Here is a 26,849-nt window from a genome sequence, read left to right as displayed (position 1 = left end):
CGTGGCCTCTGTTTCCCTCCACAGAAAACTAGACAGTGTCTTCATGGAAGAAGCCAGGATAAATGTGGAACCTCTTGTGTGCTTCTCTCTTCTCAGGGTTCACAGTCACACAAGCCTCACCCCTTAAGCTTCTCTTCAGTGAGTTCCAAGAGTTGTTGCTTTTGTATTAATAGTTGTCTGGGGGAGGTGTGGGTCCTATTCAAGTTCATCCAACCATCCCACATCTAGAAATCTGCCATGCCCTTTATGTTTTATCTGGCATTTTCAGGTACCCTGTATTGGAAACTGTTTCTTTGATATTATACTTTGTCATAGTACCTCCCCACCGTAAAAAAACAAAAAAAAAAACCAAAAAAAAAAAACCACACACAACAAAAAACAAAACAAAAAAACACTTAAATTTGTAATAAACCATGGTACTTTAAGAGACCCATTTATTTTAAAAAATATATGTAAAATCATCTTTTCTCCTTAAATTTCAAAGCTATATTTGGATCACCACTGCCAGGTTCTTGACCTATTAGGTGACGTAGAGTTACACATGTTTTCATGTAATGACCTCTAATTTTTAAGACGTCAGAGTAAGAACACACTAATGTCATGTGACATAGTGAAACATATGAGACGAGGCCTAAACTGGAGCAATGGGGTGATTATTTTCAATTTTCTTACCTATAGTTCTGTCATTTGTAAAACTGTTAGCTTTTCTTTGTATATGGGAATAATAATGACTCTCTTTCTAACTTCTCATTATGGTACATGCCCCACTAGTAACATTGGCCAGAGGGGCAAAATTTTTCAAACAGAAGGACTGTCTTTCAATAGGGTTATGGCTGAATAAATTATGGTATATCTGCGCTATTAGCTAGTATGCAGGCATTAAAAAGAGTAGCTGTGCCACTTGATTTGAGGGCTTGTTTTGAGGTGTTCAAAGAGAAAAGCAAGATCCTGGTACATGAATATCATTTTAAGAATCTGTAAATGTGTATACACGTATTAATATATTACATTGAGGAAAATCATGGAGGGGCATAGCTTATGTTAACATGGGTTCCCTGGATAAGGAAAGGTTGGGAGGGGAGGTAAAAGCAGGGTGGCATGAGAGAAAAGAGAAGAAGATGGGGAAGAGAAGAAAAAAGCGGGGGGACAAAAAAGATTTATTTCAAGAAATCCATGTTTGTGATGAACACTTGTATACATCTTTATAAAATGTTATTTATATTTGTTTATAGGAGCAAATTAATTTTTACATGCTGACTTTTCAATCTTAGATATTAAGTGTAAATTTACTACATGTGTATATAAGTTCTTTAATAAAACACCTGAGTTAAGAAAGGCCATTAGAGATGAATGGAGTAGATCTGTGACTTGAAGACTAATGTACCGTGGAATATTTGACATTAAAAAGGGGCCCTCAGTCAAGCAAAAATGGAGGAACCAATGTTCTAGACACTGCTGAACACTCCTGGGGCATGTCTGTAACATATATTACATTCTACAAGATGCTGATAATGTTTTGATTTGAATAGTTCAGCCTTCAGGAAGGAGTCCCACAATCAGTGCCCCAGGCTACGAATCACAGCTCCCAAGGTCACCCATGTACTAAGGAGAGCTGATGAGCTACTACTTCCGATCAGTAGGGCTCAATGAGCCGGCCTATTTCATGCCACTCATGGACCTTTCGGACCAGATCCCATTCAGGCTAGCCTGAGCTAGGCTGGCAGCGTGGGAGTAAACAAATGTGTTAACAGACTGAGTCTGTAAAAGTGATAGACTTACTCAGTCTAGACTCCAACTAATGACTATCCTCTAAACAGGTCTTTCAACTTCCAGAGAACTTGATTCAGAGAGCGCTGATGAAATTCGTAGTGTCTCCCCCCTAAGGGAGGTGTTCTGGAAAAGATGGAAACAGTGTTAAGAACTGAATGGAAAGGAATGAGGAAAACCCTGGGACTTGGTGGGGAAAAGATGTAACCACTAATAATGTGCAGGCTGACCCTTAAAGGATGCAAACAACTGTTATAGATACTGTGCAAAGCAGATTTATCGAAAGGAGACCAGGAACATTTATGGAAATGAGAAGCACTAATATGTAGGGAACCACGGTGACAAAGCTGCCCTTGTGGGGATAACAGATTTCAAGTCTTTTCCACGATGGACATTGGACTCACAGCGGTCAAGCAGACTCTCATATCATGTCTCATGTCATCTGTTTGATCTGTTGGTGCTTCATCAACTGGAAGATTGTGGGTGGATAGGAAATATTACCCATAATATACCCGTGACACTCAGGACTGCACAACACCCTGAACCTGTGTTTCCCATTGCATGATTTTTCTCTTGTCACGTCCTTATTTAGAACTTCACCAAGACAGAAAGCATGGTTTTCCTTGAGGCAAGCAGTCATTAAAATGTGGACAGTGAAGAGATAAGCACTAAACACCCTAAATAACAACGGAAAGGGGAGCCTCCTGGGGACACTTAGAAATAAATTTGGAAAGAGAAGAATGTCACTATGCTTGATCTTGGTCCCAAATAACACCTCTAGATTCAACCCAGGGCTCGGTAGGACAATGGACAATTTTTGAGATGCTGTATAGAAGCCTCTCTCTTTAAAAAATATGTGTGTAGTGTTAAGTGTCTACAACCTTTAGCTAACGTGGGAACAGGGAGAAATCGCCCACTAGTCTAACTGCACAAGAGCAGTTTAGTGCAAGCCCCAAATTTGACAAAGATCCATGTTTTCCAGTATCATAAGCTTTGTTAACAGAGGAGAAAAATGCCTTTATCTGTGAATCTTAGGCAGGAGTAATATATTTTCATTTTGTAACATTTATCTCCTCATTGAATTGGTTAAGGATTGCAGTCAGCTTGTGCTTCACATTCAGTCAGGAAAACTTCATTGGTGGAACATTACTATTTGACAAATTCTAGTCTGAAGTGTGAGGACTTCAGCTGAATCCTCACAAACCCTGTCTGCTTGGTACGTTTCTCCCCTCCATCTTTTCAACTTCATCAGGAGTGATGCATTATAAACAGACATATTCATCTTCCAGCTAATCCCCAAAGGGTGGAATAAAGACCTTGACACCAATTTTAAGCTTTTCTTTTTTTCCTCCTCTAATCATTTACTGCAGAAGAAAAATAGCCCTACAAAAATGGATTTTTTACGGCATGCTCAATAAATCCTCACTGCATTTCTCTTATTCTCTGTTCCATTGCAAACGTGCTTCTATCAAGATGAATATGAAACTGAGCTCCAGGCTTAGCACCAGATTTGAGCAATGACAAATTCCTCACCATTTCCCCACAGATATTTCACTTTTCCTGCAAAACTGTGAATTTCAACTTGTTCTTGAAATAGACACCAAGGAAAAGCACTGACATCACTGACTCTCCATCTACTTCTTTGAACTCTGATTGACACACTGCGGCAACTGGGCTTTTTAATGCGTTGCTTGGTCTTTCATCCTGCTAACTATCTTTTTGGACACTCTGCAAAATTCATTTTATAGTTGACACTCAGTCTAGTGTCTTGAGAGAACAAAATTGACGTGAAGTGTTTTAGGTTTGTTCCCAATTTTTTTATTTTGTCATATATATATATATGTATATATATATATATATATATATATATATATATATATATATATATATATATATACACACATACACCCACATATATATACATATGTATATGATTAAGATGCAGATTGAAATTGTGTCAGGTGTAGATCTACACTCACATAACCCCCCCCCCCCCCCGCCATCTACTGTCTTGTTAATTTCAGACTAAAAAATCTCATAGTAAAAGACAGTTTTTAAAACTGAGTAGTTGGCCTTATGTAAAAATTATTTTTCCCTCCTTTTGTTGCAGATTTATCCTGAACATACCGTAGTCTGCAGCTCAGCGCTTGGGAATAATGGCTTCAGGCAAAGGAATAAAGCCTTCCGTCCACACAGTTCTAAGGTAGGGACCAGCAGATTCTGATCCCGGCACTTGCTTTGTTAAATAAATGACAATTCTATGAAATTGTCTTTGGGGCAAAGGGGAATCCTTTTCCCTTTCGGAGCTCCCCGGTTTCATTTACTTTGAAAGATCCTGGTAGAGAGCAAAGGAAATTGTGAGGTACCCTAACTCTCAAAGAACATGCCTGCTAATGGGTGTAGTGTGTTGATCTCCTAACACTTGTGTCAACGTTGAAAAATCTACAGAATTCACATTAATATCTGGGCTACGGACGGCCCTTGAAAATTTTGGAGATCTAGCAATATTGGACAAGCATTCCCACAATTCCTTCAGGGACAAATTTTGTCAAATTCATTCGGCCCAGACCATTACTGATTTCATTCATTCATTCATTTGCCATTCGATTCATTCATGAATATCATCTGCCTGGTAGGCAAGTTGTGAATATAAAATTGACATAGAGAGGCAGGGCCCATCTGGACGGACCTTTCAAGGTCCTCATCTTTTGGCCTTCAGCCCTTCCTCCCAGTACAAGCACCAGAAATGTAGTGATACTACAGGGAAGAGAAAGCATGGGGCTGCCACCACGAAAGGCTTTCATTTCCTCCGCTGTCTATGACGGCTTCTCCCTCTTTGGGACTCGGGCTAAGAACTTGAACTGTACAATTTCATATCACTTCAGAAAGAAGGGATATTAGGGAGCTTGAGGGGAAGCCACTTGGCAAACATGAAAGCCTGCTCTGTGACATCTTTATAAGCTCTGTCCCCACCGGGGTGCTCCTCGGAGCCGGCCCCTTGCAGAGCTAACGGAGGCTGCAAGACCAGGCTGCTTATGTCCCATGGCAGCAATTAGAGAAGCTGCCATTCACGAGATTTATTTTATCCTGTGATTGCTAGGGAGAGCCACAAACCACATCCAGCAGGCAGCGACAGCAATCCCCGTTATCACTGTCATTTTCCATTTCATTTGTGCTCGGCCACCTTCAGTCTTGCAAAAGCAGTCGGACTTAAAAGGCTGGGCTCTGCACCTCCAGGTTTATCAGAAGAAAGCAGAAATCAGGCTGGGTAGTTTTAAGGGCATAGGGAAACAACACGGTTTGGTGACAGGAGGCTTTGAATTCCAGTGGGCAAAGATGGCTGGGTAGTGCTTCCGACTTTCAACATCCAAATAGGTGCATTTAAAATAAAGCCCCACAGACTCCATCTGAACTCTCACGCCTTTTGTTGTCAACATAAAAGCAGAGCCACTCAGCAGTAGTTCTCATAAATTCCAAGGATGAAACCGCCCAGATGGCATTTGGGAATCAATGGCACATTCGGAGAAGAAGAGCGTTTTTGTCTGGATGTCTTTCACTCGGGTGGTGGCAAAAGCAGCTATCCATTTATGAGACTTTAATTTGGAAGTGATAATAGTTATTTATTGAGTACTTTGACAGCACGAGGTAGGAAACTTCATTTAAATGTAACTTCATTTAACTCTCACAAAACTATACAAGATATATAGTAGTAAGGATGTAGAAATCGAGGCTCAGATCATTAACTTGACAAAATTTAAGTAACTAGTAAACCATGGCGACCCAGAATTTAAAAAGAGAAGGGATATTAGATATTGAAGGTGACATTAGGGAAAAAAAGGTGAGAGTAGACCTTTCACACTCAAAAATATTGTGTCTCTTTCATCAGGCCACACCTCTGATATATGCAAAATAAAGATCGCCATATTTCTCCAAGTATATGATGACATCAATTGTAAGATGCTCTTTCATGCATCACAAAGGAAAATAAATCTGTCAGTTAAACTGACAAAAGGTATATTCCAAGATATTTTGTTTTCAGAGATGTGAAAACATAGGGGGAAAACGTATTCATTTGAAAGGTAGGCTGAAGTGGAAAGAACAAAGCAGTAATATGATGGCCCAGCCTGAGGTGCTTTCTGCAAGTCTGGGGAGAAAACTCAGGCTGAGCTTTGATTGTTGCTGCTTCAGGATTTCCGCCTGTAGGGGGCAGTGCAGGCCACCGGATATGGCCTTTGGCCTTCCCTGAAACCGGTTTTAGAGAAGATGGAGGTGAGAAAAGCAGAAACAGATGGGAAACTTGTTCTCACAGCTTCAATTTGCATTCTCCGCTTCTGTGCTGGTTCAAACCTAAGTGTCATTTCTGTCCCATTTTCTTCCTCCCCTTTTCTCCTATCCGGCATCTCCTTTCTCCCCATTAACTCGTTTTCTACCCACATTTCTAAAGTCCAAAACTGGTAGACTTGGAATAGAAACAAATGCTTTTCCCTCAAAAATTCAAATCAGAAGTTCAGGTATTGGCTAAAAAGAAGGAAGCTGGTGTCTTGATTATTCTGTTATGCTAAAATGTTCTGGTTCCTTGGTTATGTCTATCTGGAGAATATTCTAGATATAATCTCAGGATAGAGACTTCTATCTGGAGAATATTTCTCAGGTAGATCGTCCCACCTCTTGATGTGAAATAGCTGGTGGTCAAATCCATTTCTATCACTTTCCTCAGATTCTTCACATACCTCCCCAGGGCCCATCAGATGAAGTCTACGCATGAAACCCTGATTCTAGACTACGTCTCCCACCCCCTTGCATACCACCGAGGCCTCCTTCCAAGTACATGCCACTTGGAAGTCAGCCCCTGACCTGCCTGCCTGGTTCTAGGCTTGGTTGAGACCGGAGTTCCAGCTTCCATTCTGACTCCTCTATTTTTCTCCTCTCTTTAGTGACTTATGAGTAGTTTTGTTTACTATAACTGGGATTGATAAAGTTGACCTTTGCTGGCACTCGGAAAATTATTTAATGCAATCCAAAGGCACTTGTGTGAGAAGGAGTCAACACAGGGTAGTGATTACATAGTAAAGGATCAAAAGCCCAGCGAGGGAAAACAAAAGCTCATTATCTGCCGCCGACTGGCACTCCTAACTGAGAGAAGCAAGTGGTCTGTGTGCCACTCTGTGAGTAAGCTGGAGGCACAGACGAGTGGAAATCCCAGAAGAGAATCTGTGAGTGATGGAGACACAGCTGATGGGAGAAACGAGAGCAAACAAAGCTCTGTGTACAGCAGTGTCACTTCCTGTGGCATTGTAACCAGAGCTCAAGCCATGCAGTCACATCTACTTGGGTTGAAATCCAGTCTCCAACTCTTGGGAACTGTTTAATGTTGGTCAAGTAGCATGACCTCTTTGGGCCTCAGTTGATGTCCAACAGGAAAAGAATAATAATGACACAGACTCCCCGGAGTTATTGTGGAGGGTGTAAATAGTGTCTGATGCTGGCTGGGCATGAGGACTTAAGAAATATTAGCTGCTGTTGTTATTATTATTATTGCCTTCATCATCATCCTGGCTTAAGGTAACTCCATTTATCCCACCTGGAAAGGATCAGTAGTTAATGAAAACATCCCAACTAATTATATATATATACTATTTATATTTTATTCTACGTGTGTTTGTGGGCACCAGTATACAATCTTTCATCTAAAATCAGAGGTCACATATGTTTTGGAATTCAGAACTTTGGGGATTTTAGACCAGCCACCCATGGCATATGGCATCTGTTCATTACAATCCCAGCTAGTGCCAGAGTAGTTCTCACATTCATTTTTGTGCCGGGGGTTCCGAAGACCTCTTCCCGGTCTGGAGATTTGCTGGGAGGACCCCCAGGACTCAGCAGCTAGTCATGCTCGTGGCTGTGATTTATTACAACAAAAGGACACAAAGCAAAATCAGCAAAGATAAAAGGCTCCAGGGGCAAAGTCCAGAGAAAACCGGGCATAAGCTTCCAAGAGTCCCCTCCCAGTGGAGCCACACAGGATGTGCTTAATTTCTCCGGCTACAAATTGTGACAACACCTGTGACACATTCTCTGCCACAGAAGCTCATTAGAGACTCAGTGCCCAGGGTTTTTATTGGGGAGTCGACACATAAACACCCTCTGCCTAGCACATACCAAATTCAAGACTCCCAGAAGAAAAAAACAGGTTTTCAACAGAAACCACATTGTTTCTATGGACAGATGAGGCACAGCGGACCCCTCTGATGGATTAGGGAATGGTAGCAGCCTCCCCAAATCCAAGCTCCTAGATGCCAATCCAGGGCCAACATTGCAAGTAGGCCTTTGTAAGGATAGCAGTCTCAGGCCTTGGTGTCTTAACTCTTTCCACACAGCTTCCTGTAGCAAAATGTATGAATAATTACACCAGGAGGGATAAAAACTATAACTAGCCTCATGACTCTTCAGGTCAGGCTGTGCCACCAAATCAGCTCAGGAACGGCTTAAAACGTGTCATGACAATCTTCTGGTTTTCAGAGCTTCTTGGGTTTTGGAATTGCAGATCAGGAATCACAGCTCTGTTTTGAGGTCTCTCTCTCTCTCTCTCTCTCTCTCTCTCTCTCTCTCTCACCCCCCTTCTCTCTCCCCCTCCCCCCTCCCCCTCTTTCCCCCTCTCCCTCTCCCTCTCCCCCCTCCCTCCTCCCTTCCTCTCCTTCTTTCCTTCCTTCCTTCCTTCCTTCCTTCCTTCCTTCCTTCCTTCCTTCCTTCCTTCCTTCCTTCACCTTTGCTCAGTTTTATTATTAAGTAAAAAGTATAACAATAACACAAAAGTCAGGAGGTGAGAAATGAAAGTGTGTTATAGGTTTTACAAGTTGTGATCATAAAATACAGTGAATGTTTAAATTTTAAAACAATGTATCACAGTAAAAGACACATTGCCATTAACCCCCCTCAAAACACTCCCCCTCACTTTGAACACACTTATCCCATTGTTCTTGCCACTTTCTGAAGCAGTTCTGGAAGTCCTCTTTCGTGAGTGTCTTTAGTTGCACTGTTGTGGCTGCCTCAATATCCTGAATCATTTTGACTTTGGGGAAGAGCCAGAAGTCTCACAGTGACAGATCCGGTGAATAAGGTGGATGAGGACACACCATAATGTGTTTATTTGACAGAAATTGCCACATACCAGAAGCGATGTGTAACATGGAGCATTGTTGTGATAGAGGATGAAGTAAAGACACTCACAAAATAGAACTTCCAGAACTGCTTCAGAAAGTGGCAAGAACGATGGGATAAGTGTGTTCAAAGCAAAGGGGAGTATTTTGAGGGGGATTAATGGCAATGTGTCTTTTACTGTAATATTTTTTTTTTAAATTTAAACATTCACCATATTTTTCTATCACACTTTGCATACCGCATATCAAGTGTACGGTATCACTTGAAAGTAGATTGTGAAGTTCAAGACAAACCCTACAGCAGTGACTAAAATAACAAAACAAATATTACAGCTAATGAGCCAAAAAGGAGACAAAATGGAATCACAAAAACATACTCACTTGATCCCAAAAAAATGTAGAAAAAGAGAGAAAGGAAACAAAGAACAGATGGGACAAGTAGAAAACAAATAGCAAGATAATATATTTAAACCTAATCATATCAATAAATTACATGTCTATAGCCTAAACATCCCTCTAAAAAGCAAAAAGCCAGATTGGACAAACAGGCAAGACTCACATATATGGTGCCTAAGAGAAAGTACTTCATAAAGATGCAAATAGGTTAAAAATAAAAGGATAGAAAAGATATACCATGTTAGCACTAACAAAAAAGTAGAGTGAGTATACTTGTATTAATGTCTCACAAAGTAAATTTCAAAGAATATTAATAGTGATAAGGTAATTTCATGATAAAAATGTCAATCACAAAACAACCCCCCATGTTTATGCACCTAACAGAGCTTTAAAATTCATGAAGCAGAATCTACTGCAACTACAAGAGACAAATTTACAAATATTTTCAGAGATTTTTATACCTCTCCCTCAATAATTGAGAGACTAAAGAGATATAAAATCAACAAGGATATAGTAAAGTTGAACAACATTATCAACAAACGACTTATTTGACATATATAGGACAATCCATTCTTTTCAACTATACGTGGAGCATTTATAAAGATATAATTTGGGCCAGAAAACAATCTTAAAATACTGAAAAAGACTCAAATCATGCAAAGTTTGTATGTTCTATGATAAACTTAGAATTAAGGTAGAATTCAAAACCAGAAAGATCTCTTTAAAGTTCATAATATATGGAAACTAAATAGCACACATCTGAGTAATCGATGTGTTAAAGAAGCAATCACAAGAAGAATTAGGAAATATTTTGAATGGAAAAAGAAAACAAAAGCACAACATATTAAAATGTGCTGAATGCTGTAAAACAATACTGAGGTGGTGTTTATAGTACTAACAATTCTGTTGAGCAGAATGAATTTCTCAACTCAATGATTTAAGTGTCTTAAGGATGTAGAATAAAAGAGTATATTTAACCCAAAATAAGTATATGGAAGCAAATATAAAGATCAAAATGGAAATTAATGAAATAGGAAACAAAAAAAAATAGAGAAAATAAAGGAAACTAGAATTATTTGAGAAAGTTGATAATATATAATATTGACAAAGAAGCCAAATGTGATGTAGAAAAAAAAAAAAAAGAGAGAGGAAACATAAATTACTAATGGGACAGATTACATCACAACCAATTCTATAGATACTAGTGAATATCAAGAGTTATTTTAGAAATGACTCTATGCTAATCAATTTAACAATGTAGATTTATTAGACAAATTCCTTGAAAGACAAAGTAATAAACCTGATGCAAGAAGAAATAGGTCATCTGAGTGGCCTTGAGTCTATTAAAGAAATTGCACTTTTAGTTAAAAACTTTCCGTCAAAGGAAACTTGAAGCTCAAACGGCTTCATGGGTGAATTCTGGCAAAATTTATCTTTTCTTTTTTTTTTTTTTTAGGTTAGAGTTCCAACAAATACTAGAGTAGTATCTGTTTCTAATAATAACATATTTAATACACTTGATCCCATTGAACTTGATTTTCAGTTTACAACATTCTGTGAAAGAGTGCTTTGATAATTTCTTCCGAATTAATCTCTCTAACTGAAATGGAATTCAACTAGTTAAGAGACTCACTAAGTTTTTTTTCGTTTTCAATATTTACTTAAATGGTTCGACATGTGCTAAGCGTCCTCCTCTCCAGTTAAAATGGAAAACACTGTAAAAGCCTCTCTCTAGATACCACTGGGGAATGTGTGCTTTAGTGAAGTTGTAATTCCAGGGCCCCCTTCCTTCTGAGCTTCATCCTGTAAGAAACAAAGCTAAGAGACAGCAGCGTCATGCCAAACTTACTTTATTTATTTAAGCCAGATTCTTTTCATACAGACATTCAGTCTCTTTCGGTATTTCTCCTAAAAGGAAGTAGGCATGGCCTATTTTAAACCACCCATATAATGAGCAAATAAAAATAATTTCACTTTCTTTTGTTCCTTGTCCCCTCCTAAACTCACTGAAAAGAGTTCTGTTTCATGTGAAAAGATCCATACACGCAGAGATTCATTTCCTTAAACTCTGTCATCTTTATAAATTGCCTATGTACAAGATATGTAAGTGAAGACCAAAATAAACCTTAAAAAGAAAGAGAGATTATTTTCAGTCCATTGTACATGTAGTTTTCTAAAAAATACCTTTGTCACATGAATTCATATAGAAGGGCCTGTCTGAGATGTGATCCTTTCGTCCTTGAAAAGAGAGCAACAGAGATTTCTGTAAAACCTTTCAGTGACCAGGGATCTCTGAAAGGACTGGGACAGCTGGGTCTCTGACACACACCTGGTCTCCTTAACTTTGAAACTTACCTTGGTCTTTTACGTCATTTCGATGGAGTCTTGCATTTGCCCGGGAAATGCTCTCACACTTTACAGGGCGTGTCGTGGGAGGAGCAAGTCATGTTTGCAAAGTCCTGGAAGCCCCAGTGTTCCTCCAGGTCTGGCTTGTGCAGGGATAAACCGGGCACCATTTCATAGGGTTGGTGGTTTTTCTTGTCCTTTCCTGTTTGGAGAAGCATAGTGACAGTAGAGCACGCCAGGCCTCTGACTCATGGACAGTAGAAATGGCCAGAGTGCAGTCCAGAGGACCAAACCCACCTTCTAAACTTCATCCTCTCCATATGTGACCAAACAAGCTCCCAAATCATCCCTGAATATTCGGAGACATTGCAGTATGACGATGTTAACTCACCGGTGATACCATATGGACACCCTGTACCCTATACACCTGCTGATAGGATGTGACAGGAAAGGCACGACACCTAGATGCATCTGTCCAAAAAACTAGACCGCAGTCTAATCAAAAGAAAAACAACAGACCGACCCAGACAGAAGGACATCCTGCAGTATACCTGGCCAGTTCTCCTCAAAACTGCAAACCAACCTCCATATAAATGTATGTGTGTGGGCTTCTCTTAATAGAGCTCTAGATAAGGATGAAAGTTGCAGCATAAAGTCAGCAGTATTTTCCTGTGGGAGGTGGCTGTGGCCTCATCCATTAGGGCTCAGAACCCAGCCAGTCTTTGCGTAGGAGGAAATGGAGCTCCCCTGTGGCTACCCAGCCAGAAACCATCTTTGCTATTTAAAGGATGCTGAGGAGGCTGTACTGAAGCTGGTACATCATTACCTGTAGTAATCCTTCCTGCAAACACTTGAAGGCCCCCAGGTGGTCAGTGAGCTCATGCTATCCCCCAAAGGCCTGTAAAGTGAAGCGTTACCCATAGATAGGTCTTCATTAATAGAGTATTGTTATAGCAGTGACCGCTCCATCTTGAGAGGTGAGATCACCAAGAAGGAAAATCCATTTTCTTGTCTGACTTAACAGCTACACGTAGTATGTACTTTGACTGTATTGGGCCCACCTGACTTATCGTCCATCTTATTTATCTTGGCACTTTCTGGTTTTCTTGTCCAGTTGGTCTATAGTTTTGCCTAGCCAATTAAAATTCCAGCTTGTTTCCCCACACTGTTCATTGATCACTTGCTTCTTCATTTTTAATTTCCGCCCTTTAGACATCCAGTCACACTTTCCATGGTGCTGCTAATTCTGTCCTTTATTCTCCTGCCACGTTTTGTCATTAAGTGACTTTGGAAGTTTCCAGCTTGCTGGGGACACAGCCTCCCGGAGCACACCTTGCTAAAATGTGCACTTCAGAGCCATACAAAACACGAGCAGGCGACAGGGCAGTGTCCCCACACGCATTTTAAACGCTGGCCCTCTGCACCTGCTCCTTCTGACTCCCGGCTCTTAGGGAAATAGTCTTTAGCAATATTGACACTCATGTAATAAACTAAAATACTGTTTGTGCAGGGGAAATAACGAGATGTTGGGATTTGCTTGGTTCTCAAGAGAAGTGATTAGTTTTCATTATCGGGGAAGAAAGAGTCTAGAAGGCTTTACAGTCACAAAACCTAACAAAGGCACACAACGTTTTCATCTCATGTATGAACAGGACACTTGGACCCCCCCCCCCCCATCCTGGGCTTATGGAATTCCTGAGCACATTGTACCAATACAGGTGTACGGTAAAGCACACCCAGTTTGAAATTCAAGGCTGGGATTTTCAAATGCGAAGTACTGAACGTAGATACACATTCTGCAAATTCCTCAAGTAGGGCCCAGTTCCACCAAACCCCCCCAGGAGGAAGGAGACAAGTCACAATCCATTCTGCGTGTGGGTTTGAAGATCATCGTAGAAGCCGAAAGCGGTCCCCAAATATCTCTGGCGTTGAGAGAATCGGCTGACAAACTCTCCTCCATTTAATGGATTGAAAATGTCGAAGTTTGTATTTAACTGAATAGGGTTCTATCATTCCTTCCCATTCTTATTTTAAAATCAGCCTCATAGGAAGTTCAAACTAAGCAAACTTATTTCTTAAAAAAAACCCTTTATAGAATGTAGAATTTCCAGTATAGTTAGGTGTTTCCCAATAAGGAAAAACATGTTGAGCACTTGTATACTGGAAATTAAGAAATTCATTTAGTTTTAAGGTCACATGTCTTACTAGTATTTTATTTTCTATTTTGGGCCCACATTTTCTTAGGAACTGGCGACCATAGTCATTATAAAGATGTACCTAAGAAATCTGTAAAACCGGTAATTGTCTACCAAGCCAGCTTGAAAATATTATTATTATGCACGTAATAAAGCCCCATGTGTCTCCTGACTACTTTTCAATCCATTAATTAGTGATTCTGTACTTTCTTTGTAGGTCATCCTAGCAGTCAGTAATTGGAGGCTGGATGAATTAAAACTTAGTCAAATTACATGCCCCAAGCAGTCACAGAGATAGACTGGAGACCTCAAGCCCCAAACTTGTTCATGTCCTCAACCCAAAGTATTGTTATTATTTCCTCCTGTGCATCTGTATTTTAATGTTCTCATTAGTTGAGTAGACAATTATGGAACAATTGCTAAACAGGTCTGGCTTCATTCCCCGAATTGATCTTCTCCTGCTGGCTGAGTGTGGGCTTAGCCCAGTGACGTGAGCTGCATTTCACCCATGGGGGGTTCTCCTTTCCCCCCCAACACGGGGCCTGGACTCCTTGTTCTTGTATTCTCACCCAGTGTCTGGGTACCTGACTTGGTATTATTGGCTGGGCCCCGCAGCTATCAGGACCTCCTCCCTCTGACATTCTGTTATGCTTATCTGTTTCTTTGTTTTTCCTTCATCAAACTGTGAGTCCCTGGAGGGCAGAAGCTACCATATCTTATTTACCTTATATCCAAGCATTTACCTTAGAGCTTGACACATTGTTGATCAGGGGACACAAATGGCCACCTGTACTATTTGGCCAGCACAGTGTTATCAATAACTGGAACGAATACCTTCATGTGTTTGTGACAGTCACTATTTTCTTGTGTGTGGCCACAGTCACACATTAATTTCACCAGCCTGGCCCCTGGAGGCGTCCTAGTTTGTGGCCATAGCTGTAGCTGCTTCGTGTGTGTTAGTTACCTGAATCACTGTGTCTTACTGCGTGGAGAAGCGCTTATCATCCTGGTAGTCTGGTCTTGGAAATCCTTTTCATCTCAGACTTCGGAAAATAAGGTAGAAAAATAGAAGGCTGTTACACAGTGTACAAAGAAAGCATTTCTGAATGGAGGACAGAGGTGAGCCACTCTGAGCATTCCTGCAGTCCAATTAGAGAGGACAACAAATTCACTCGTGTTGATTTTTAGGACCCAGAGGACGCAAACAAAACAGTTACCGGGAGAAAGCCTAGATTTGCATTTCTGAGAAGATTCAAAACTTCTGCCTTGGCTCCTCTTCCAACAGGCACCTGAATTTTAAAAGCAATGACCCTGACCAATATTCTAAGTTTCCACTCAACAGCCCATTTCCAAGGCTAAGCCTAAGATGTCCCTCAGTATGGCCCATGGCAACACCCAGGAGATCCAACAAAGGTGATTGCACAGCAGTGCATTACCTCGGGGAAGGTTTGAGCAATTTGTTAATGGAGGGAATTCACATCACCAGACAGGACAGCATTGCTGATGACAGAGTACCCTTGAGCAAAGTTAAGCTTCGCCTACAACAGTAAGTTTTGCTTTAGCTGAGGAATGAGGGACTATATCTCTTAAGACATACCCTCCATGTTGCATTTAATTTTAACTTTTTTAAAGCAAACATTTCCTGGCCATAGAATTACAGCTCTAATAGCTATAAAAGTGTAACTTAGAGCAGCTTACTACCTGTGAACATTTCCAGCTAATTAGCTTACGTTCAATACATGTCTAGGTATCTGCAATAATTTGCTATATAGGATTATTATCAATAGGACGATTAAACACTGGTGTTAGTTTCCAAAGAAAGGCTTTGTAATAAATCTTCTTTCTGAGCGTTTGGAAAGTAAGATGCAGTTTTTGTTAGGGCCACCTCTTAGAGAAACTGAAACTCTACCAACCACTTGTAGGAAAATACAGAGCTACGTAGTTAGTCAAATGGTAAAGTTTGGTCTGGAATGAGTCATTGAATTTGGTCTCTCCAGACCTGCCACTATAAAAAGGAGGGATGGGCTTTCTAGAATCTGTCATGACAATTATACGATAGGAAAAAAAATATGAGTACATATAATAACAAAAACTCTTTGCACTAACCATGAAAGGAACGCCGTTCTCTCAATGCCATTAACACAGCATTATACATATGCTTCTTTATGACGCGCACTAACCATCTGCCATTCAATCAATGGACTAAATGTTGCCTGAACCATTACAGCGGTTTTACACCCTGGTGGGTCTCATTCTAGGTGTTTACATCTCAGTTGTTTCTCGACGTCAGCTTTGGTCCAGAAATGACAAGAAGCACCAATGAAGGAAAATGTGAGGGCTGCTAGGTGCTGAGCCCTCATTTCACTGGTAGCAGATCTCAGAAACTTTTCTCTGGGGCATTCAAGCATCTTGTTTCCTAAGAGTCGCCTTGAGTTCTCTGCTTCAAGCCGGACTGGATTGACTGCTTGGTCAGCCGTGCTGTGACGACACGGGCAGGTCTATCCTGGTTCCCTGGGAGCAGAGATGAGTTAGAGCTCTCTGGCTCGTATGCATTTACAGACAGTCTTCTCTGGTTTAGGGAAGCCTCCTGGACAAAGATTCTAGGTGACTACAGCCATTGTAACTCATCCTGTGGAAATTGCCCTGGCTCATTCAAACAGGTGCAATGGCATTGCTGCCATAACTTCCACTGCCGTGTTTCCAAATGTATGACAGGCAGCCTTGCCTGTGACAGCACTGGAGCACATTGGACCTGCAGAAGTCACACATGCCACGGAAAATTGAAGGGAGCAGGTGAAATGGTTAGATTGCCATGCAACCATGTGTGTGTTGTCTAAGACATAGAAGCGATCCTATCGGGTAGGGCTCCAATACAAGTGTGGAGAGTGAGAGATCGCCCTTCAATCACCGTATTGACAGGAGGACAACTATTTTGTTGTTCATGTGAATTCAGAAGGCAAGACAGAGAGGACCGCCTATGATACATGCAGGAGGTTTTAATTCTTTGAAAAAGTGACAATTATAACATCATTGAAAGTGCCTGTTTAAATCAAGAAATTCTATGTAACAACAGCGTTTGACCATTTATCAGCCATGTTATGTGTACAGCTGCCGCTGCTTTCAGTGCTGCTAGTGGTTTTGTAGTCAAATTAAACTGGTTAAAGCAGCAGCATTATTCCACTGTTCCTTGGCTACAACATCTTTGAAAGAGGCAGGTAACGTATTTGGACAATTGGAAAAAACACACAAAAATCCTCAAGGACGCTGGACAGAGAGGAGTGTATTATGATGAGGCAGAGGAGGAATGACCTTAGATTTCTGTATCTTTAGATGTTTCACTTTCTGTAGCACTTAATGATTGAAAAATGCTGTTAGTCAATTTGGACTTGCGGTTTGGCTGCAGGAACCACATAACAGGAACTGCACTGTGATAGGAGTTGGAGGAGGAAAGCTTTTTTTGTGGGTTCACTTGCTATTTTAATTCAATTGTTAGTCAGCTTTGAAGGTATGGTTGCTGTTTCTCGTTACTACTCTTTCTCTTCTTCCTTTTATGCTCCCCCCCCCCCCCCCCCATCTCTACTCTCTAAGGCCGGGATGTAACACAGTGAAAAGAGCCTAGATTTGTCATCGGCCTTCTCATTTGCTCGGACTCTGCTACTAACTTGATCCAGGCCAGTTATTTCATGCTGCTGGGGCTTACGTCCCTCATCTTAGACCAGAGATATTATGAAGTGTCTCACAAATGTCTGAAAATTAAATTTGATCACGTGTTATATGCCACACGCCTGGCATGCATGGGTTTTATGGGTTGCCTGGCTCTGGTCAGAGTCAAGGTGTTGAAAATGGAGGCTGCTGTCTAACCATTGATCCTTTAGGGACCTAGGGACCGAAGTGCATTCCTCTGAGGATCAGTGAAGACACTTGAAGTTGGCAAGCCACACATGTCTTTCCTGACTTTGAACTGAAACGCGAGTGAACCCAACTCCCCTAGTCACTGCCAGATTTTTTGGATACATCTTCCTTTTCCCCTGAGCCAACCAGGACAAATGAGCTGCAAGTGAGCTCTTGCTCTTGGTCCAGCAAAGTTCCCAGAACCCAGCTGGGGGCACCTTCTTGCACTGTTCCCCCCCCCCCCCAAAATAAGACCTAGTTGGACAGTCAGCTCTAATGCATCTTTTGGAACAAAAATTAATATAAGACCCAGTATTATATTATATTACATTATATTATACCTAGTCTTATAATAAAATAAGACCCGGTCTTATATTAATTTTTGCTCCAAAAGACGCATTAGAGTTGATGGTCAGGCTAGGTCTCACGTTCGGGGAAACACGGTAACAGCCGGAGCTAAGGGCGGCCGCGCCCCCTCTCGGTTTGGCGGCTCTAAGGTGACGCGGCGGCCTCCTCCCCTTGAAGGCGGGGCTGGCGTGTGGGGGTGAGGAAGTCCTGCGGCCCTAGGTGATGCCCCCGCCCCCACGGCGTCCAAGCTGCTCCCTGCGCGGGCGACAGCGACGGCAGGTCCCAGCGCCCATGAGGTTCCCACGTCCGCCCCTTCTGCAGCCCCACCGGAAAGCAGCCTCGGACAGGTGAGGGAGGTGCTGGACTCACCTGGCAGTGCGCACGGGGTCACCATCTGCTGTCTTCTGCGGGTGGGTGTCTGTTCTCAACTGAAGTGGGGAGTCGGGGACGCTGAGGTACCGGGGAAGCTAGCACCCGGGGTCAGAAAGGTGTGCTGAAGACTGGAGGCAGAAGCCCGAGGCTTGGGGTAGTGGAGAACTCAGGTGGTGGTGGGGGGGGGGGCGCCCCGGGACTTCTTTGTGTTTGGTAGGACACATATTGGGTCCCCTCGGGACTCAGTGGAGTTAGTCACCGTGACCACCACCTCAGGGACTCTGCAGAGGTAAGCCCCTCACTTGGGTGGGATTTGACGCGCTCACTTTGTGGAGATCCGGAAATTCCACTTTGGTTCCCTGCGCAGACCAGTTGCTCAGCCACACGAGAGCAGAAAGCCTTGTAATTGTGGAGATTCTAGAGTGTCTCCTCGCACTTGAAAAAAAAAAAAAAAAAAAGGTGATGGTGGTGGTGAAGTTGAGAGGAAATTACTTCCGCAATTAGTTTCCCCAGTTCACTGTCCCATTTGTTAAGCAAATGGTCCGCTGATGGCTTTTAAAAATGGTCGCGTTTCTATAAACTGGGTTAGAACATCCTAAGGACCTTCTTTCTGTGCGATGTCTGACGGTTTTACCTGCGTCCAGATGCTTCCAGGAGTGTGTGCTCTAGAAATGACACTGGCCGCGGGCCCTCAACAGTTACCAAACAGCTTCCTGGGGAAACTTGGGACCTCAACAACCTGCTTCAGTGACACACTGAATCGCAAACAGGTCCATAGATTATGATTCCATTAGCATTCCTTTCTTCCTTGTGTTAGCAGCTTTCCAATTTAACAAATATTGGTTGTCCGCCTGTTAAGGAGGAAACTCAGTGAGAGCCAGGCTGGTGTGCTGCTTGGCAGTACAGATGTTCACACAAAAGGGGATTTTAGGGCCCTGGTTCCACACAGGTGGGTGTTTAGAGCGAGACCAGTAGTAGCACGTTGTGCTTTTGCTTCCTCAGCCCCTCTATAATCTCTGGTAATAAGTATATAAATGCAGGGAGAATGGAAAGCTATGAAGAATATCTGTCATTAGCCCAGTCTGTCCCCCAAAGTGACAAGGATGATCAAAACCAGCCTTACAATAAGGTCATTAAGAAGCAATACTTTGCCAAGCGCCGTGCTAAGCACTTTATCTTGTTGCATAAAATACACAGGATAAGTGTTGCTCCCCTGTACAGATGGGAAACTGAGGCAGGAAAGAATCCAGAAATTTGTTCAAGGTAAGTGGTGGACCTGGGAACTGAATGGGAACACTTCTGAGGGCAGAAACCATAGCGTTTTCACTATTCTGTGCTGCTGGAGACAGTGTAAATCGGAGAAATTTCATGGAAATAAGAATTTAAATTTATATTCAGGAAACAACCCATGTCCTGGGAGTCAAAGTAACCATCGTGAGTCCATTGAGCATTGCTTTCATTCAGCCTGTGTGGTTAAACTATGACTAACTTGGAATGAGAGGATGAAAAGCTATTTTCAAAATATAACTTGTATTAGTATGTGTCTCCCTTAACATATTTTTAAGGCCCTAATATATCCAAGTGGGGCAAATGAGTAAAAGTGCACCTGTATTCCTTGTGTATTGCACATTGAAGTAAAAACTTTTTTATTATTATTGTGCTTTAACATATTTCAGCTTGATTTCTTCCCGTAGCTTCCCGTTAAATAGAAGTCACTATTGTCACCTAGAAAGGACTTTGTATTTGTGTCTAAGTCTATACTCATGCATGAATGAGTACAGTTAATATTTATTTTAGAAGGTAGATCTATTTTTTTTTCTCAGTCTATCTCTGGAAATGTGGAGTACTGCAATGTGCTTATTTGGGCAGGAATCCTAAAATTCCTAATTTTAGCCTTTGAGTGAATGAACCATAACAACTCAGCTGACAGTTTCTTAAAGCACGTATAAAACCCTGAAAGTAATTTTCAAATTAAAATTACTACGCTGTATAGGGTGAGAATGAAAATAGTGCTTAGATTTTTAAATAGTATTTCTTAATATTGAGAGTACTTGCGTTCTTAAAACTTTCCTTGTAATTATTGGTAATGACACAAAAAATTGAGGGGTTCTATATTTAATTTAGGTTAAGATGTTGAAGAAAATGTTTTTTTGCCTGTGTTGAGAGAATCAGGTAGGATTTTCTGCCTGAATCTTGCTTTTGGGAGTGAAATTAACAACACCCCTTGAACTCGAGGAGCATTTGAAATCCTGCCTGGAAGGTGTTTATAAAAGTGTGTTTGGCTTGGTTAACATGCTGCAATGGGAGGGCAGGATGGTTGATGAATTGGAGAAATTCCCAGGAAACAGAGGGCCAAGGAGCAGAGTATACAGGGAGGGTGAGACAGGCAGGTCTGGATTTTGTAAGTCCTCAAAGGTAAACAATTTGGGAATCCTCCTTAAGAAAAATAATATAAAACTAGTTATGGAGGTGAATACTTATTTAAATGTGAAAAAGAAATTAGAGCAATTTGCTGGAGCGTTCCTGTCTGCTGTGATCCCTTTGGGCCATTTACCAGAAATGCTTACAAAGAAATGCTTCCTGATTGCACCCTGGCTTCCCCTCTCACAAGAGCACTCAGCATCTTCCAGCAGCTTATGGCACTGGTAGGGCCTATGCCAGTAATTGGCCGAAAGCTGAAGCGCCATTACCCTCAAAGAATGGGAGGAAACGTTGTGGTTGGAGGCAAGGGACTCACGCGTGGTCCGTGGAGCAGAGAAGAGACTATTGGCTGGGGGGGAGGGAGCCACAGCGCAAGGGGAACTGGGGCACTTCCAGTCCAGCAAGTAGTGCTGAGGTGAAGGCCCCTGAACTGGTTTCCAAGACCTTCCACTTTGGTTGTTTCTCCCGAGGTGCCTTTGGTCATTGGCTCTCCCAGCTTTCATTCTATCCGTCACCACGTATTGAGGGTTTTCTATGTCCCAGGCACTGAGAAAGGCTAGGTCCTGATCTGATTTCACTGGTGACAGCCCAGTGTTGGAGGTGCTGTCCTGGAGAACTGGAGGGCTCCCACACTTAGGCTGAGTTTGGAATTGCTGGTGGAGTTCCCGAGACGGAGGGCTCCAGGAAAGCCGTTCTTTATATGTGGAGGGCCATAGAAAGCCCTGCAGGTTGGGACCCCCACACTCTCGTCCACGGATGCAGTGAAGCCCCTTTGTCAGTGTTTCTCATCATGTCCTTGTAGACCAGTAGCACCCACACCCCGGAGGTTCACTTCGCAGATGCTCATGTTCTCAGGTCCCATCCTGGGCCCCTGATTGAGAAGCTCTGTGTCTGGAACACAGCAATCTGTATTTTAAAAAGCCTTCCAGATGATTCTGGAGCTAGCTTGAGAACTATTGCTCGTCATATTTAAGAGAACTCGTAGGGCATAGAATCCACAGTAGAGATGGAGGGAAGGGAACGAGATTAATACCTGGGCTGATATATCATTCAGGTAATTTACGTTACTATCACTGATATTTATCGAACACTCAGATCATACCAGGTGTTGTGCTAAGAATTATTAAGTCTTTTAATCAGCAATGCAATCCTCTCAGGCGAGGCTGTTATCACCTCCATTTAAATGCAAGAAAACTGAGGCACACAGAGAGGAAGGGAAGCGTCCTAGGTCCCATAGCTGTAAGGATTTGAGCATGGCCAGTGTGGCTCCAGCACCTCTCTCTCATCGGCTTGGGAGAGTTTGCCTCAGATCATTGCTACATGTTGGTATTGTGGGAGAGGTCTGGAAGGCAGGCCTGAGATGGCTTGGAATGGTTTTATTTACTGTGCGACCCAGCAATCCCTCTCCTGGGTACCTACCCAAAAGATCTGAAAACACTTATCTGTAAAGACATATGTGCTTCAGTGTTCATTGCAGCTTTATTCACGGTGGGCAAGACATGGAAACAACCAAAGTGTCCTTTGATAGATGATTGGATAAAGAGGGTGTGGTATATACACAATGGAATACGATTCTGCCATAAGAAAAGGTGAAAAAGTGCCATTTGTGACAACATGGATGGATCTTGAGATTATTATGCTAAGTGAAATAAGTCACAGAAAAAGTTGAGAATCATATGACTTCACTGATATGTGGGGTATAAAACTGAAAGCAACAAAGGAACAAGACAAAAAAACAGCCTCATAGACACAGACAATAATTTAATGGTTACTAGAGGGTGGGGGAAGGGGGTGGTAGATGAGGGTAAAGGGGGTCAAATATATGGAGAACTGACTCTGGGTGGTGAACACACAAAGTGATATATAGATGATGTAATACAGAATTGTACACCTGAAATCTATGTCACTTTACTAACCATTGTCACCCCAATAAACTTTAATTAAAAAAAAAAGAACGACAGTCATTTGCTCGCCACTTGGGGTTGACAAGTTTTTCTTTAGGGACACATTGCCAGATTAGGGAGGAAGAATGTTATCATCATTCACTCCTAGTACAAATTTTTAAAGTTTCATAAGGACATGATTGCATCTATGTGGTTGCATCATGTGGGCCTGCCTCTCTCCCTGCGTGACTGTGGGTTCACATGGACTTCCCCAGTGGATGGCCTTGTTTCAGAATGTGGGATTTGATCTGGATATTAGCACAGACGCTTCTCTCCTAAAGGCCCACTCCCTTCCCAGGCCACAGAGGACTTGAGGATAATGGTGTGTTTTGCCATTATTCTCAGTAATTTTATTTTCTGAAAGAAACAATTGGAATATCCAGCATTCTGTACATTGTAGCACAGAATAGCCTCTGCATGTCAGGCAGAGTAAGATTATACAGCTATAGATGTGGCTGTATATGTGAGGATATAGAATGATGGCCCGCCTTTGGGTGTGAAACTCAGGTGACCGTGTCTTTACTTTTCTTCCAGTGACAAGTGTTTAGACAAACATTCATTCGAGTTTATGGCAGGAGGCAGAATTTAACTTTGAGAGTACCAGCTGTCTCATCCGTGTATGCATTTGTTTGTATGGTTGCTTGCCTAGTGGTGGTGTGTTAGTGTTATCTGCGGGAAGGAAATACAGTGGTGACCAGGCAGATGTGATCGCTACAGGCAAGGGACAAACTTGCTCTGCAGTGTCATGGGTGAATGGAGTTAGAGGTCATAATTCTGGCCCAGTAATTCTGGCCCAGTCGGCTGGAGAGGAGTTAAGAAGTGATACTTTAGGAATGAGATTCTGGGGCATGGCTTCAGGCAATAGGGAAGCAGAGGTGGGGAAGGATTTATGAGACATCCAGGAGATTATAGGGGTGACCAGGTGGATGTGGGTGGGGCGAGAGAGGGAATGTTGGGGATGAGGTTTGTGCCCTGTGCCCCTGGGTTGCTGCCAGTGACACAAGTCACGACTAGAGCAGAAGACTGTTTCCAGAGAATAAAAATGAGTTCTGTGGGCCTTGTGAGTTTGAAATGTCTGGATGACTGTACAGTATTAGTTTGGGGTGAATAGTTGGCTGGGATAAAGGTCTGCAGTTCAGGAAAGAGGTCCGCCATGCAGAGATTCGAAAGAACTTGTCTTTAGATGGTCGTTGACTAAGTGACTAATTATGAACTGATTGAACAATACAACCTGACATACCAACTAAATAATTCAATGATTGAACCACACGCTGTCTCCCAAGGAGAGTGGATAGGTGAGAACTGTGGCTGTGTCACCTGGCCAGGCAGGATGGGAACAAGTTCCAATTCCTTTGATGAGAAAGCAGAAAAAGGTTTACTTCCGGCTCATTCTTTAAAGGGTGGAGATGAATTCTCCACTCTCTTTAGCCTCTAATGTATTTGTTAACCTGAGCTCCGGCCCATGGGAGGAGGTCTTCAACGTGGAAAAGCAAACAAGAGAAGGCCAGAGCAGGAGATGACAAAGGCCTTGTTGAAAGCTGGCTTTCAAATTTGAGCCCATATCATTGTCAGAAGAGAATATGCTTGCCCCTCATCCCCTTAATTTATTGTCTACTTGTAAAAACACTCACCCATCACTTCTATGTAGTATGTTCATTGTAAAATCGTCCTATGATTTTATCTATAATTGATGGATGGATGGTTTTGAGGAACTGAAAGTTTAGGATAGCCTGTTTCAACTTTGTCCATTAAAAGTCAGCTAATAAACAGAAATATTCATGAGACATCTGCGAGATCGAACACAGAAGTATTCACCTTACTTGTGTGTCTGTGACCATGTTCAGCTCCAAGTTGTAACTGAGGTGACAATGCAGAAAACGAACGAACAAAACCCACGGACCAAACCAGAAACAAAAATAAGTGTTGTGTAACACTTATTATTTACTTACTTATTTTGGTGGTGGTTGGAGAACTATTTTTAGCATTATGAAAGATGTTAGGGTTTAGTCTGAGCATTCAGGTAGCATTGCTTAAACCACAATACCCAACATTTTTGTTGTAATTGTCGTGCCTGATGTGAAAGATGTTATAGACACAAAATTAGTTTACCGTTCTTGGTTTGTAGTCTGGAAATGACCTTGGGGGTCAGCTCTTCCATTTCCTGATGTCCCCTCTTGGACAGCAGGGGTCCAGAGCTGCTGCAGGCTGGCTTGTCCTCCATGGTCAGTTGGTGACAAAGTCTGTCCAGTAAAGAGTGTCTGTAGTTCTGAGTCCTTCAGTGTCTTACAGCTTCTCTGGAACGCTGCTTGTCTGTTTCTGAAACAGGCCCCATAATTCACACTCTCCACTTCCTTGAGCCTTTATTTCCACCATGCCCCCTCCCCTTTCCTCCTTATCTTTTATTTGGTGTGTTTGTCATGCACTTTCTTCCTGCATAGTGTAGTGTTTTGAACTTTGTAGGAGTCCCCGGTGGAAGTCGCCTTTAACATTTTAGGCCTGTCTAAACAGGTAGAATTTCTCTGACATGTCTTTCATTCTCTTAAATCTCCTGTGAGCTGGCACGGAGACATTTAGCTATAGCCAGGAATGAGAAAGAAGGTTCTCAGGCAATTACCTATGTTAATATTGAACCAGAAGACATGGCAGAATCACGAAGGTAGATGATAAGTTATTTTTAAACATCATGAACTATTTACGTATGTGGCCCCCAAAAAAAGTTTGGACACGTAGGTGTGGGCCTGGTTCTTAATAACAGATTGTTATTCAGTTATTTATTAACTATTTCCTTTCCAACTTTCAGCCTTGTGTCCATGTCTAGCTTTATCGTCATGCACTAAAGACCCTAAATCACTAATTTGTTGCTTAATTTTTGGATTCAGTTGCCAACATGTGCCTGTTTATTGGTAGTGATCGTTTCCCTTGGTGGAAGAAGTCTTCTGACTTTTTCTGGTTTGTAGGACATACAGACTCAGCTTCTATATTTCATATATTGTGCCAGCTCCTGGATGTTGCTGAGCTGCTAATCCTTGTTCACTCCAATCCTCTCAGGAACCCTACTAGGTAAGAGTCACCCCCTTTTCCTAGAAGAGAACACTGAGGCCGAGACCCAGGTGACTTGGTCAGCGTCACCCCCTTGGATGGAATTTTGCCTCCACTATTCCACTCCAAGCCATCTAACATCTCCTCTCAACCATTCCACTCTGCCTTGCGTCCCAGCAAAGTGTTGAACCACAAGACTAGACAGTCTCCAAGACCCACTGCGACAGATTCCAGGACTGTCTGCTTCCTGGGGCTGGGAGCAGCTGCTCTGTGCATCCCAGGGTGAACGCAGAGTTGAAACCCTTCACCATAGAGGCTGCTTTAAAAGCTGCATCGATGGCGCCCTGGAATCTTAGTGAACCTCTTCTGGAGGTGGATTTGGCATGGTCTTGACAAATAGGTCACTTTAGAGCAATTTTCTGCCAGGAGATTGTGAATACATGAAACTGGATATCCTGGAAAGGTCTCTCGCCTTCATCTTATCCAAGTGAGGCTTTAACCAAATAATTGTTATATTAGATTTGTGATGCAAAACAAGCAGTCACTTAAGCACCACACTTAATTCCCGAATGTTCACGTGGGAATGACCTCACTGGTTTTATGTTTTTAAATTGATGTAAGCTTTTAAATATATACAGATGTTGACATTTCAAAACTCCTGTAAAATTCCTGTGGTGCTGTTGATCCGATCTAGGGGCTTTTTGTTATTTTACTCATTCATTCATTCATTCATTCATTCATTCATTCTTTATTCAGTCATTCATTTATAAGCAGTAGGTAAGCAGTAGGCTTTTTGTTATTTTACTCATTCATTCATTCATTCTTTATTCATTCATTCATTCATTCATTTATAAGCAGTAGGCCCATTTATCACAGGAGATCTTTTAAGGGTCCACAGTATACAGATGAGGTTGAAGCTCTGGTTGATGTGGTCTTGGAACAGCTGGAGTTACTTCTGCTGAGCGTTCTGCTTA

The 26,849-nt window shown here is 42.1% G+C and overlaps 1 protein-coding gene and 1 long non-coding RNA gene across 7 annotated transcripts in view; one reads left to right on the top strand and one right to left on the bottom strand.

The window, feature by feature from the left end:
• MCTP2 (multiple C2 and transmembrane domain containing 2) overlaps window positions 1-26,849 on the top strand; it is a 438,899-nt gene that overhangs the window by 245,117 nt on the left and 166,933 nt on the right. For 2 of the 5 annotated variants that reach the window (XM_088789331.1, XM_074317382.2), the window contains exon 3: window positions 3,878-3,970. The gene's annotated coding sequence lies outside the window, so the exon portion shown is untranslated. Of the gene's footprint in view, window positions 1-3,877; window positions 3,971-18,290; window positions 18,511-26,849 lie in introns of those variants that run through there. The other 3 variants (XM_019726683.3, XM_074317383.2, XM_019726685.3) reach the window with 3 other exon arrangements.
• LOC141568086 (uncharacterized) lies at window positions 8,828-18,868 on the bottom strand. Of its 2 annotated transcripts, XR_012491093.2 has the most exons (4): window positions 18,470-18,868; window positions 14,826-14,904; window positions 11,676-11,868; window positions 8,828-11,558 (listed from the first exon to the last, which is right to left on the bottom strand). It is a non-coding gene; the product is annotated as an uncharacterized LOC141568086 (long non-coding RNA). The 2 variants fall into 2 exon arrangements; XR_016018256.1 differs by having other exon boundaries at window positions 8,828-11,868.

The sequence above is a fragment of the Rhinolophus sinicus genome, chromosome 13, assembly GCF_057876585.1.
Source record: "Rhinolophus sinicus isolate RSI-liver-muscle chromosome 13, RSI-T2T, whole genome shotgun sequence".
NCBI classification, from domain to species: Eukaryota; Metazoa; Chordata; class Mammalia; order Chiroptera; family Rhinolophidae; genus Rhinolophus; species Rhinolophus sinicus.
Note: the sequence above shows the minus strand (reverse complement) of the source record. Positions and strands in the feature narration are given on the sequence as shown.